This window comes from Culex pipiens, chromosome 1, assembly GCF_016801865.2.
Source record: "Culex pipiens pallens isolate TS chromosome 1, TS_CPP_V2, whole genome shotgun sequence".
Taxonomy (NCBI): Eukaryota; Metazoa; Arthropoda; class Insecta; order Diptera; family Culicidae; genus Culex; species Culex pipiens.
In genome coordinates, this window is record NC_068937.1 from 8,887,780 (window position 1) to 8,899,977 (window position 12,198).

The 12,198-nt window shown below is 35.3% G+C and overlaps 1 protein-coding gene across 1 annotated transcript in view; it reads left to right on the forward strand.

Moving 5' to 3' along the window:
• The first annotated feature begins 602 nt into the window (after window positions 1–602).
• Window positions 603–12,198, forward strand: part of LOC120413307 (probable serine/threonine-protein kinase DDB_G0277071) — a 113,050-nt gene continuing 101,454 nt past the window's right edge. The window contains exons 1-2 of the mRNA XM_052711644.1: window positions 603–708; window positions 5,086–5,859. The gene's annotated coding sequence lies outside the window, so the exon portion shown is untranslated. The remainder of the gene's footprint in view (window positions 709–5,085; window positions 5,860–12,198) is intronic.

Here is a 12,198-nt window from a genome sequence, read left to right on the forward strand (position 1 = left end):
TGTACTCCCACCACGCACCCCCACAAACCCTGCAATCCGCTGGCAAAAAGTCCTCTGCCCAGAGAGCAAAACCCCGGGAGCATGCGAGCATAAGCATCAACATTAAAATCACCACCACCACCACACACACTCTTCCGAAGGAAGGCAGGGTTGCTTCGAGGGGGAGGTAGGGTAAGCCGCCCTCTGTTGGGGCGATACATGATTATGTATAAATAAATAACCCTTCGCTTCTTCCGCCTGGATTGCATCATCCCAGGACGTCCACGGAGTGCTGAGAGAACCAGCTGAGCGGCTCTCCCGAAGTTTGGGGGTGTCGGGGCGGAGAACCATGTTGTTGGGTGGCCACGCCGCCACCACCTTCACCGGTTTGGTCCACCGGTGGTTCGCCCGGGTTTCGGATCCCCGATGCGTTTTCCCAACAAAACTTTCAACTCTTGTTGTAATTATAGCACGAACCCCCCCGGTTCGGGGGCGGCTTGTGCGGGGTTTGGGTCTTGGGAAGGTAGTGGTTCCGTGTGCGTACGGTGAGGTGAGAGTATATGGTTCCGTCCGGAATGCTGCTGGATTTTCCCAACCCGACCAGGCCAACAAAACCATAAAAGCGATTTTAGTCTAACACTGCGCTTCGTTGACTTTGGAAGCAGGACGGCCAACCTGGCTTACCAACTTCCTAGCCTGTGGAATCCGCCTTCGAGAGTAGTGATTGAGGTAGAGTTTGTGGGTCATTTGAGACTCAACGAAGAGGTTGACCAAAAAACCAAAAAAAAATCGCGCGTGACCCCACACCACTCTACCCCTTAACAAAAAAAGCAAAATAATAGAGTCACCCTCCTTAATAGAGTAAAGTGGTCGGTTGTTGTTTTTTGGCGGTGTCCCTCCCCCGGCGGTGGTCGCGGTTCGTTCTGGCTCCAAACTCCCCGGTTGGTGGTGGCGGCGGTTGAGGAAAAAAACCCGAGAAGAGTGTGACGCCCTCTGGTGAACTGGCCACGGCCCTGTGGCCACGCGCTGGGCTGCCGAGTTTTTTTCCCAGTGTTTCCAGTTTTGCCAAATTTTGGTTTGGTGGTGAATGAGGTGGTGGTGGAATCCAGGAGGCTTCACACAATTCGATTGGGGCTGGTGATGATGGTGATGAAAAGGGGAAAACAAAAAATAAAGTGCGCGCCAAAAACGGTTGGACATCATCAACACACACACGGTTGATGGAAAGGGAACGGAGCTAAAAAAAAAACTGGGGGCATGAAAAGTGAGACTGGAAATTCGCAGTGCACCCAGAACCGACGGAATTTGGGTGGTGAAAGTGTGTGGGTTCGAGAGTGATCGTCCTAGAAGGGATGGGAAGTAATCAATGTATAAGGAACAGGAAATGGCATTTAAAAAAAAGATAAATGAAGACATTTACTTGAAGATCTGTGTTCTTTAATATCAAATACATTATTACTGTTTATCTTAATTTTAAAAATCGACGGGGAGTTTAAAAATCTGCACTAGACTGAACATATCAAAAAAGAATTAAAATGTACAATGTTCTATTCAAAACAAACATAAAACGTTTGTTTTCTAAAATATTCATAAAATTTGATTCTCTTTAAAGTGATTGCAATGATCTTTTTTCAGCAATTCATTACAATAATTTTTTTTTTGCAATAAACATTTTTTATGTCAAGTCGTTAAAAAAAACTATTTTGGAACAATTGCTCTGTGCTTTAAATGCGATTTCTAACCTCAAATGCAAAAAAATATTGACCAAATGCCATTGATTCGGAGAGGATTTTTTCATAGACAAAATCTCTTTTCTCCAGTTATGATCTGAAGATAGAATGGAATTTTGATCAATTGATTTATTTTTCACCATTTAACGCTTCTTTTATATATATTTTTTTCAACTCGATAAAATGTTCTCGTATGAATAAAAATATAAATAAAAATATAATAAACAAAATTCCTTTTTTTTTTAATTCAAAAAAAAATTGCAATATGGATGTCACGAATCGAAATTTTGTATGCATTTTCCCTTCATGAGAGTTGTTTTTGTAAGATACTAAAAAAAATCAGTGAAACGTATTCCGAAAGTACTCAAAATTTCATTCTTCGCAGTGTAGGAATGAAACGATTTTTGATACAATTTTTTTAATTTAAAATTTTAAATTAAAATACAATATTTCCCAAATGTGCTTTTTACCAAAAATATTCTATATTTACGTGCAAAAGATGCTTAATTTTGCTTCGTTTTTATATTGCATATTGCAAATTATAAAAATGTGAGTATTTTTGAAAAAAAATTTTTTTGTGAAAAAATAGTATTTTACAAAAAATATAATATTACAGTTTTTAAATAATAATAAAACTAATTTTCACAAAATACCGTTTTTTGAATATACTAAAATTATCATAATTAACAATTGGGGTATCCAATGGAGCGATATTTTAAATGCGTTTTTAATTTATTATGAATACTATGCTAAATGTGCTAAATTTTGATTTTATTTTTATTTTTTTTTGCTTCTAAGATTTCTCAAGGAAAATCAAATGATTAAAAATTGTAAAACTCTTTAAAGTTCTATTCAACCTTTATTTTTTAATTAATAAGGCCGTTGCAAATATTACTTGAAGTTTATGGACTTCAAATCTGACCAAAGCCGAACGAGGGGGGGGGGGGTGTGGGAGGGAGTTCTGCATGAAAATAAAAAAAAAGGTATGAAAATTTAAATTACATGCCATTATTTCAACATTTAAATGCAAAAAGTGTTCGAAAATGCATTATACACCTGTTCAGTTGTTTTGCTATCATTAGTTTCCAAGAGATCTAAGTATTGACGAAAATTTTATTTCTTGCGAATAAAAAGTTTTAGCAATGCTGTATGTTGGAATTTCATACAAATTCATAACATTGTCAAACAAACCCAAACATGCTAAATATGATTATGTTAACTTTGAAAAATATTTGCATCGGCCTAATATTGAATATTTTTCAACTACGTAGTAAAAAACATGCTAATATCATTTTTCAGAATGTTGACAGATATTCTGTCAAAAAAAGTAATTTCGCCTCTGAACAAGTTTTATTTTACATGTTTCATGTGCAATTATTGCATAGATATCACGGTGATTGAGTAAAAATTACATCAAAAAGATGTAACATTCAGCTTTTATTTTATTTTTTCTAAATTCAGCTTTTATTTAATTACTTATTTTTTTGAGTAAAACAAATAAAAAAAGGAAAATCAATATTTAAAGTATTTTGATTATTCTAGTTAAGTTTTCAAATACACAGTAGAAATTGTGTAAATGGAACACCCGATTCAAGTGGTAGAAATGACAGTTCTCCTATAAGAAAAACATTGCCGAAAAAGCAAAAACTGCTCGAATGGAAGTTCTCCGTTTGGAGTGTGTAAAATTGAATGGATTTTTTACCTCATTTATGATTAAATGTAGAACGAATATTACCTCATTTATGATTAAACTTTACCCCGACTTAAACTGAACAAGTTGTATTACAACGAAAAAGTGTCAAATTACCACATTTTCAGGGATAAAATTACACTTTTTTCTGGCATAAGAATGTACTCATTCACAGATGGAATATTACAATGATTGTTTTTACTGATTGGATTAAAAAGATTCTATTGAAAAAAAAATCTTATCCAAGATTCTCTTTTTCATCTCAATGTCATTAGGAGAAGAATGCAAGATAATAAAAATTTCTTCTTTTTTAAATATTAAAAGCATTTTAAAACAAATGGTTAAAAAGTATTCAGATATATCAATATAGTTATAGAAAAAAAATAATGGTAATATTACATCTGGAAAGAGGTACATAATTTATGTCAGAAAAAAAAATATTTTTTGTCTAAAAATGTGGAATTTTACCACTTTTCTGGTGTAATACCATTTTTTCAGTCGGAACTCAGGTAAAATTACATCATAAAAGAGGTAATATTCAATCTACCAAAATTGCACCTTCAAAATTAACACAATTTTTTACTATTTAAATAAAAAAATGAGAATATTTTTTTCCTCTGCTTTTAATATTTCTCAAAAAAAAAAACATGAAATGAAGTTTGCAGTGGCTGAACGATAATAATTGTTTACAAATGACAGTTGATAGTTTTTCTAAGCAAGATTTGTAGGTGTTTCAAAAAATAAAAGTAATTGTCATTAAACATATGAAACATAGAAAATACTTCAAAACAAATTGTGTACCATTGCTTTAACCTGGCTTGAATGCATTTTTTCTTTTTTTCCTAGAATTTTTTTACATTTAAAATCTATCTGAAACAATTTGAATTTTAAATATGAATTATTTTATTTTGTACCACAATCAGAAACCAATTCAGAAAAGATTTGTTTTCTTGATGCGTGATTTTTCTATTTGCTTAATTAATTTTACAAGATTATTAATTTTACGGTTGATAAGATAATATAAAATAAATTTCGACTACTGCGACGAAATTTGAGTCAAATTTGAAAGTTAATATTAAATCTCCTTCATTTTAGCCACCAATTTGCATTTAAAATTTCCAAATAACTTAACGGATTTCGAGGGTCATATTTGAGCTCAACCACAAAAAAAAACAACTTTTTGTTGTCATTCGATTTTTTGAAGATTGGATAATCCCAATGGCATCGTTTAAGAAAATATTAAAAATGTTTTTTAAACCAGATTGATGGAGTAAACTCCTAATTTGTTTTTTTTTTTTGAATGCTCTAGTAATGAAACCTGACTATTTAAGGCTCTGGAAGGCATCATTCCGATCGGCCATTTGGCGGCCATGTTTGTTTTAGAAAAAAAACATTAAAATCTTGATACAGGAGTTTTCAATCAAAAAATGGGTTTCTTTGTGTTGTTTGTAGAAGCATTTTACATATGGTGATTATTTTTTCATTTCAATTTACAATTTCAGGACCATGTATTCAGAACCATCATTGGCAGTCATTGCCCCAAAAGTGATGGACACCTTCTACCACCTTAATTTTCAAGCTTTTCTGTACGAATTTTATTCCCTATTAAAAGAAAAATAACAAAATTGGCACGCAGTGACAAAAATGTCAAGTGTTGAACACATTCCCACTCTTCTCCCCCCGCAGGAACCTTCCCACAAACGAACAATTATAAAAAAGGAGTGAAAACGACCCGAAAAAAAAAAATACTCACAACAGCAACAAGAGCAAAACACTTGTGAAAACATATTTATTTGTGTGATTTGATACCCTCACCGCACACACACGCACGCACGCACTCGCTCACGTGGACACCGCAGAGTGGCGGCCAGCGGTCGGTCAACGACGACGGTTCAATTCCCGAAGGGGGTGCTCCCCCGAAAAAAAAGTTGCGCTCTCACACAGAGACCCCACGGGTGACGAGTGATTCGACAACAATCCCGAAAAAACAACAACAACAGTGAAAAAGTGCAATTGTCGCGGCCATTTTTTTTCGTTGTTTGCTGGTTTGGTCGCGGAAAGTGTTGTCGTCGGTGTGACACGTGGCCACGGCGGAACACGGCCGCGGAAACCTCGACACGCAGAGGTCACACACACATACGGCCGGTTGGGTTTGTGGGCGTCTCGCGCACTGAGTAGGCGACGACGAACGGGTGAGAACAAAAGAAGAAAGGAGGAGGCAAAAAAAAACCAACACGACGAAACCGCAGTCGAATCGTCGTCGTCGGCCGGATGTTGGACCAATGTGTGTGAGACCAATCAACAGCGGCGTTGACGCGGACGTGTGAAAAACGTCAAACGACGCAACAACAACAAAAACAAGTGACGAGTGAGTGATCTAGTAGGCAGCGCAGCGCGCTGCTGGTGAGCTGTCAAAAAAAGCGAGTTAAATTTTTCCTGGGAACAACAAAAAGCCGAAAAGTAAGTGGAAAATGATAACATTTTTTGCTCTCAATTTGTTATTTGGCGACTTTTTTCGCGTTTTTTGTCGTTGAATTCTTGTTAATTGAGTAGCGGAGTCAGTTAAATCTGTTTTTGACCACCGCGCGCGCGGTGCACACATACAAACGAAGGCGCGCACACACAGACACACATTTGGTAGGCCACCAATCGGTGATGGTTGAAATCAGAGGTTTTGGTGGGTAACATTTTTTTTTCTCTCTGCGTGGTAGAGTAGTGTAGTGGGGAGGACGACATTTTTTGCCGATGGTCAACCAGAATGGTTTGTGATGATTAAAAGGATTTTGGGGTTGAGCGAGAGGTGGGGGATTGAAAGGGAGGTTTTGTCTTGAATTTTTGGGGTGGCACGACTGAGGTTTGGCGTTGAGTGTTTGGTGTTTTGGTTTTTGGGTTTCGAGGTAGGTGGAATTGATTGATTGATTGAGGCGAAAGTGGTAATGGTGTGCTTGATAAGGTAATTGACTCTCCGTTTTTCAATGAAGGGGTCATCGAAGAAGAGAATCATCAGTTAACAGAACGCAAAATGAAGACTGGATAGAAAATATATTTTACATTGTTCATTCCTTTGGTAGAGAATCATGGCAGTGTCCAGCAAACAAAAACAAACAAAAGTCAAACACCCTTCAAAGCTTCGTTTCGCATGTTATGCCTATTCTTTATGTAAACTAATGTCAAAAACATAAACAATGACTTTTAAATACCGCCGTTTGACATGCATGATTTATAAAACCCGCCAAACAAATCGCAGCACACTGGGGGTTGCTGGGGGAAAAACGTAAAAGCCTTTGTCAAAAATTTTCTGTTTTCATTTGCAACGGTGGTGTTTTTTCGGGGTCCGGAGAAAACTGACCAAGTTATTCTAGGAATCCGAATCCCTAGTTCCATCAATTCATTTTACAGTGTTGAAACGTCCTTTAGTTGTCCTGGATGTTAAACACGTGAAATAAAAAAAAATGTTTTTAAATATATTTATTTGTGTTGGTAAAATTCTCGGCACTCCTATGAAACGGAAAACGTAATGGCAATTCTGGTTGGGAGTTTGGGTTGCTGAAAAATGTTGAAGAAAGACCGTACGCCAGAAACAAAACTCTTGTTTGCTTCCTGTTATTCTTTTTCTGGAGTGAATGATTGCAATGCAGCGGAAAGGGGGGATTTTAGAAGAAAGGAAGTTGCTATTTTGCTTATTGTCTTGATTTAAGCGAAAAATGAATGACGAAAAACAAAAATAAAAGTCCTTTAGACAAGCTAAGGAAAAGAAATAACACAGCTGTTTTCTTTGTTTATTTCATGTTGTATCCTTAACCTTTATTTATTTTATATTTAATAATTTTCTACGATCGAGATGTAAAAATATGGCTACACAAATTCGATACAATTTCGAATTTAATCACACTCTTCAACAACAAGATCCACCCCCTTGAAACATATTTATTTTCTTTGAAAATTTGTAAATTACACCTAAAAACAAATAACACATGATAAGTCTTCTGCTTCAGCTTCACATAAAACATTTTGACGAACATTACATTCATTTCCACTCCACGGTCTGCCGGAAGCGGTTGAGTGGATCACATAATTTTTCATCATCCGATCTGCATTCGGAATCGCAAAATCTTTTTTTTAGTTTTCTCCGGATAATCCGTCCTGATATAAAACCGGACTCCAAAAAACACCACCGTTGCAAATGAAAACAGAAAATTTTTGACAAGGACTTTTACGTTTTCCCCCCAGCAACCCCCAGTGTGCTGCGATTTGTTTGGCGGGTTTTATAAATCATGCATGTCAAACGGCGGTATTTAAAAGTCATTGTTTATGTGTTTGACATTACTTTACATAAAGAATGGCAAGCCATGAGAAAGTGAAATTATTGACAACCGGAAGAGAGATGTAAAGCAAAAAGACCGTCGAGTAAGAGATCCTTCAAGCAAGAGAAAAATATCAAGGAATGAAGAGAAACGAAGTATGCAGTTTGAAGGGACTGAAGATCCATCGGTACACAGTAACAAATTGTGTAAATTTTGAAGGTGTTATTTTGAAAGGTTAAATTTTACCTCTTTAATGAAGAATTTTTTATTCAGACTGAAAAAGTGGCATTACCCAGAAAAGTGATAAAATTACACATTTTTAAAAGTAAAATTTCACGTTTTTCCTGACATAAAAAATGCATCTATTTCGAGATGTAATATTACCATGATTTTTTTTTACTGTGTAGAAGTAGCAATATTGATATCGAGTAGACCGACAACCAGAGAGTCGACTGTATTAGGTTATTTCAGCAATGCTTTTTTATTTTCTTCCTGAACTAAGTTTTAAATTACAAACAAACGCTACTATTTTTAAGGAGTAAACTGTACGAATTTTTTTTTTTTGCAATTCCGTCGTGAAACTATTTACTTTTCCTGTCATTCTTGAACGACGAAATAGCCTACTTTTCTGTACCAAAAATAACAAAATCGAATAGCAACACTTTTCAAAGTAAATGCTGAAAAGTTCTACTTTTCAGCACTCAAATGGATGGACTTTTCAGCACTTTTTCGAAAAGTAACACTTCAATTTTTTTTTGATTTAAACGATTTATTGACAAAATACATGAAAAATTTACATAAAATTTCACTCAGTGCTTGTGTTTTTTGGAATTGCAAAAAATGTTGTATGGAACTGGTTGCAAAACTTGATTTTTTCAGCACTCTTTGTATTTATCCAACTCGGTGAACCTTGTTGGATAAATGTACAACTCGTGCTGAAAAAATCCTCTTTTTGCAACTTGTTGCATAAACTACTATTATAACTTATTTCAACAAAAATCCGTTCAAAACAGCACAAAAATGCTGAATTTCTATGACCAAATCTCAGCCCCCAGACCTAATGTCACCCCAGATGACGTTATGGAAATTGCTAACTTTATTTCGTAGAGCTAGTATATAAAAAAAAAATAAGTATTTGATATATTTTCTAACTAATCAATATTTATAATTTATGTAGAAATAATATGAACAGCAATAAACTGGTTCGTGCACTTGAACTCTTCAATTATTAAAAAAAAAAAAATACGGAAAGAAATCAAGAACTTTCGGTTTCTGTTAAATATGGGTAATTCTCCGCCAACTCACACAGCAGTTGCCCCGACCCCTCCTCGATTTGCGTGAAACTTTGTCCTAATGGGTAACTTTTGTCCCTGATGACGAATCCGAGGTCCGTTTTTTGATATCTCGTGACGGAGGGGCGGTACGACCCCTTCCATTTTTGAACATGCGAAAAATTAGGTGATTTTCAATAATTTGCAGCCTGAAACGGTGATGAGATAGAAATTTGGTGTCAAAGGGACTTTTATGTAAAATTAAACGCCCGATTTGATGGCGTACTCAGAATTCCGGAAAAACGTATTTTTCATCGAAAAAAACACTAAAAAAGTTTTAAAAATTCTACCATTTTCCGTTACTCGACTGTAAAAAATTTTGGAACATGTCATTTTATGGGAAATTTAATGTTCTTTTCGAATCTACATTGACCCAGAAGGGTCTTTTTTTCATTTAGAACAAAAATTTTCATTTTAAAATTTCGTGTTTTTTCTAACTTTGCAGGGTTATTTTTTAGAGTGTATTAATGTTATACAAAGTTGTAGAGCAGACAATTACAAAAATTTTGATACATAAACATAAGGGGTTTACTCACAAACATCACGAGTTATCACGATTTTACGAAAAAAAGTTTTGAAAAAGTTACTTTTTCACATGTTCAAAAATGGAAGGGGTCGTACCGCCCCTCCGTCACGAGATATCAAAAAACGGACCTCGGATCCGTGATCAGGGGCAAAAGTTACCCCTTAGGACAAAGTTTCACGCAAATCGAAGAGGGGTCGGGGCAACTTTTCCCGATTTCGAGTGAGTTGGTAGAGAATTACCCCAAATAATGAAAATTATTTTTTGGGTTTCACATTTAGTTTGCAATCGAAAATGAAAATTACTTCACAGTATTTTCAGGCTAAATTTTTTTTTAATGTTGCATTTTTTACTATTTAAAAAAATCTGCACATAATTTATGAAGAGCTGAGGATTTATTATCAAAAATATATTGCTTAATTTCCGATTGCATTTAGAATAATATTTTTATGTTTGATTTTTTCGAAAAATCTTTTTTTCAGATTTTTATTGCTATCCTCAAGCGCAAATGATGCCTTTTTTGATCATTTTAAGGTGGTAGATTGTGTGAGTTCAATTAGTTGGGTGGTGACGCGCGGTCAATTATGTGGCATTGTGTGTGAAAAGAAAAGAATTTTATTTCGTGTTTCATCCTGGTTGGCTTGCCCACAAGCAGAAGAAAATCAGTTCAATTAGTTGGGTGGTGACGCGGTCAATTATGTGGCATTGTGTGTGAAAAGAAAAGAATTTTATTTCGTGTTTCATCCTGATTAGCTTGCTCAAGTCCTTCCTACATCATCGTTGATCGGGAGGCACGACGTCGTGTGAATTGTTGCATTAAAATAAGTTTAAGTATTACTGTAAATGACTGTAAAAAAGGCCTTCCTATATCATCAATGTCGTCTGTGTAATCGTGATGAAAAATTACATTTATTCAGTATTTAAATACCTGTGCGCGAGTGTTTTGGTGTGCTAATTAGAAAGACCTTCCCATAGCATCGTTGCTCGGAAGGCTCGCCGACGGGTTTGTTATGAAAGTCCTCCCCATAGCATCGTAGCTCGGGAGGCATCGAAAAGCCAATACCTTATCCTACTAACCCAAAAAAAAATAATCACGTGATGCTTGAAGGAGATGCTGTGGATTCAACGGTCTCAAGCGGTATCAACAAGTATATAGCGAAAAACTATGTGCTTGATGAGTCTGCAACTTCAATTATCGGACTAACATTCCTCCCTTTTGTTGAACTGCAGGCTTCTTGGGAGGGCGCCGGTATTGACTAATAAAGTCGGGGTCTTCAGGGGTTAAACAGTGAACGGATGGTTGGCTCCCACTGATCATTTTTGATTCATTGTTTAACTTCAGCTGATCTGTCAATAACGGAGTAGCAGCTCATTGGCAGTCAACCATGCTCATGCTCATGCTCATTTTAAGGTGGTAGATTGTGTCTATTATTTGTGGAGCAATGACTGTCAATGATGGTTCTGAATTCAGGGTCCAGAAATAGTAAATTGAAATGAAAAAATAATCACTATATTTAAAATGCTACAAACAACACAAAGAAACCCACCCCCGAAACTTTCTGAATCAAGATTTGAATGTTTTTTTCTTTTGAATGTGACCGTCAAATGGCCGATCGGGAATGATGCCTTTCTGAGCCTTAAACATTTAATAAAATGAAAATAACAAAAAACTTTTATTTTTATTTTTTAAGACAATAAATTAGAAATAAAAATCCGTTTATTTTTTTTTCTTAAAAGTCCTAATCATGCCATACAACTTTGCCAAAGATCGATACTTTCAAAAAATCTTATTTTTTTCCAAAAAAAATAAAATTTGAAGGCTACGGGGTTTTATCCCAATAAAAAAAACTCAAGGAAAGGTCCATTTTAGAAAACTTTTATTAAAAGATGAAAATACTCTAAAAGCATATTGGAGGTTTTTGAGGGATAATATTGGAGGGATGATACTTGGCTAAAACAGCTTTTCTTATTTGCCCCAGATGACAATATATTTTCTTCTCTCAAAATTTTGGCAATGCTGTCCAGATGTTTATTCGAAGTCCTTGGAAAAAAAATGACTTTGGATATTCGAATCACGAATCTTTTATATTTTTTTCATCGGTTCTATTTTTGAGTTGTTGTTATCCCCAAAAATTCTCTAAAGTAATTCAAAAATTGTAAATCGAAGATACTGGCCAAAATGCCGATGATGAAATATTGAGAACATGCATTTGGTAATGTATCATGCAATCAACCTTAAAAATTTGTGAAAAATGGGTTCACTGAACTCCAATTTATTGATAAAATTGAGAAAATCGGATGTTTTTTGTTCTTTTTTTTTTTTAATTTATCTACTACTTATGAGATCAATTAATTTAAAGCATTAGTTTGTATTTTCAAAAACACTCAATACAGTTCAATCTTCTAGCTATAATTTTCCAAAAATTGTGTCGCTGATCTTGCTTATGTTGTTTTTTTCGCCCTCAGTTAAACCAACCAATATCCCTTGTTGCCCTTTCGGTGTGGTGATTTCATTCCGGTGTCATCCCTTAACCAGCAGTGGGTGTGTAATGATATTTTTCCTCCCTTCCCAAAACCTCGGCCAACAGACACGATTTTTGTAACCATTGTTGTCGTTGTTGTTTTTTTGTTGAGCACAAAT